The sequence below is a fragment of the Alligator mississippiensis genome, chromosome 3, assembly GCF_030867095.1.
Source record: "Alligator mississippiensis isolate rAllMis1 chromosome 3, rAllMis1, whole genome shotgun sequence".
NCBI lineage: Eukaryota > Metazoa > Chordata > Crocodylia > Alligatoridae > Alligator > Alligator mississippiensis.
Window position 1 is genome coordinate 215437223 of NC_081826.1, and position 2760 is coordinate 215439982.

Genomic DNA, 2760 nt, shown 5'->3' on the forward strand with positions numbered 1-2760 from the left:
TGGTCCCAGGCTTTTCTGCAGGTAGGGAGAGCTCCAGAGCCACTTCTTCCCCACTTCACAGCTACTTTGATCCCACCTCTAAAAATATGCTGGGCTGCACAGAGAGAGGGGCTCAGTTGAGGACAGTATCAGCAGTGGTGGCAGCAGGCAGGTCGCCCTTATTGATCCTGTTCCTGAGATGGTGGGGAATGCCTAGGGGGATTGGGCAGGGAAGAGGAACCCACCCAGTGTTGTTGCTGGCTGATCCCTGCTCCCCATGCAGCCAGGCTGGACAGAGGAGGAGTAGCTCTGGAGCTCTCCCCACCTCTAGAGCAGCCAGAGACTGTAAGAACTGCAGCAGCAGTGGGCAAGGGAGCGGGGAATGGGTGAGAAGGGGAACGGATGTTCTGTTGAGCATGAGGTGAAGGGAGGGGGGCTATTTTGGGGAATTTAAAAAAGCCCCCTAGCTCCTGCTTCTGCAGTGTGATATATAAAAGGGGTGCAACCACACCACTGCAACTGCCAGGATCCACCCCTGGTACTCAGAGTACATAATACATTAAATAAGACTCAAAAAATTTGATATAGCTTGTAACCAACAACCTGATCTTTAGCTAGAAGCAAATTAGCTTCCAGCACAATGTATGTATGTAGTAGTTTATAACTGTCAGACCCACTGAAGAGGTATGATTACTTTAGACACATGTTACTTTAGATATAGATTATGAAGTCTTTTTTCAAAGGCAAATAGAGAACATTGTTTAACCATTGTGAGGTTTAAAGGTGTGAACCTCTGTACTAGTGCCTTATTGGGAAGGAACAGTCATCTTAGATCATGGAGCCAGCAATCTGCAGTCCATGAGACAGATTAGGCCCATGGAGTCAATTAATCCAGACCCAAGGATGTGGAGCTTTGGCGGCAGTCACTTTCCTACACTACCACAGGGAGAAGTGTGGACTGCAGGCAATTTCCATGTGCCTCTGTGGTGAAAAATGTCTGAAGCAGGCACAAGTGGTGGCAATAGCTGGGTTCTAGTGCCTGCCCATCCACTATCTCTGACACAAGCTGAGTCACTCCAGCCCATAGCCTAAAAAAGTTACCAACTGCTGTCTTAGACAATTATGGATAGAAAAAGGTATTACATGACAGAGAAGCCTTCTGTAAGTACAGTAGCAGCAATGGATCCACAATCACATGAAACATGAGAACTATATCTGATCTTTTATTTGCTATAAATGATTCTAAAAGAAAGAAGCAAAGTTTTCTGGTGATACCTTTTGCTGAAACAACTATAGACGTTAGACAAGCTTCCAGGCACAGATGCATAACTACAACTTCTAGCATCACTGGGCCTGTCACAGTTTCTGCTGAAACTGAGAAAACTCTCAGGTAGTTGGCTAGATGATTTTACTGTTTTGCTCAGGGTCCATCTCCATGTCATATTTGAGGTCAGGAAGAATTTCTCCCCCTCCAAGTTAGATTGGCAAGGGCTGTGAGGATCTTTGTTTTCCTCTGTAATATTGCAGCTTTGCCACCACAGTGGAAATGTATTGGCAGTGCCCTTGTCTCCCTCCTTGTTACCTGTGGCATGTTGTAGGGTCATGGTGCTGTTTTTGGTATTCTTTTCATAATGTACCCTGTGGTTATGGTATGTGAGGGGAGTAGAGTGGAAGTTTTTAGTAATCTCTATGTAAATGATTTCCTGCAATTGCAGGAGATTGGGCTAGATAGCCTGGGAGACCCTTTCTAGTCCTGTTCACATTATATTTTTCTCAATTTAAAATATGGTGCGTTCCATACCAGACTATAACAGGTCAAGTAACCGAATGAACAAATATATTATGTAGCCTATAGGTTGTGCAAAGTAACTTAACATATTTTATCAATCCAGATTGATGTGTCCCACAGCAGCAGTGTAGGGAGGGACAAAGCAGAGTGATCAGGGCACCAGGCAGCAGTGTATTCCAGTTGTCATGATGATTACAACTGCAATCATGTAGCTGCTGGCATCAGCCACCTTTTTTGCCTCTTCACCTCCCACCTCTAAGTCAATGGCTGGAGTAGTTGCCACATTCAACCCACCCTAGTGATGCTGCTGTCTCACAGGTAAAATAAAAACATCTCATCCCAGCAATACAAGGTAGTGCATTACTGGCTTCTCAGTTTACTGAAACTCATCAGCAGGGATCTGGGTTTTCTACTTGCTGCAGAAAAATGCAGGTTTTCTCCTTTAAAGGAGAAAATGCAGGAAATCATGAGTTTCCCTTTGCAGGCTGGCAGAGTTCCAGCCTGCAAGGGGCTGCTTGGGACTGGGGAGAGCAGGATGCAGGGTTGCCATGTGCACATAGACGTGCACGAGACAGCCAGACAGGACAGTGGAGAGCAACTCCCGCAACTCCCTCCAGGGAAGTCTATGGAGGCGGGAGTGGGTAGGGGGCACAGGAGATGCAGTGGGGGGCCAAGACAATGCAGCAGGGGGGGCAGGGTACATGGCCCCCAAGATTTCTGCACCCAGGGTTGGGGGTGGGGCTTCAGTAGGACCAGATCAGCTAGGGGCAGAATCCACCTCCATGGCCCAGCAGACAGGACCCAGTGCAGTAAGGAGTGCCACGCTGCCATGGCAGGAAAGCTGAGGCACCCAGCAGCAGCAGGAGACACAACTCTGTGCTGCCAACACTGCTGCACCTCACTTTGATGGCCATGGTGGTGCAGCACTCCCTCACAAGCTGGGTTTTGCCCACTGGCCTGCAGAGGCAGCTGCTGCCTGGAGCTGGTCCAGC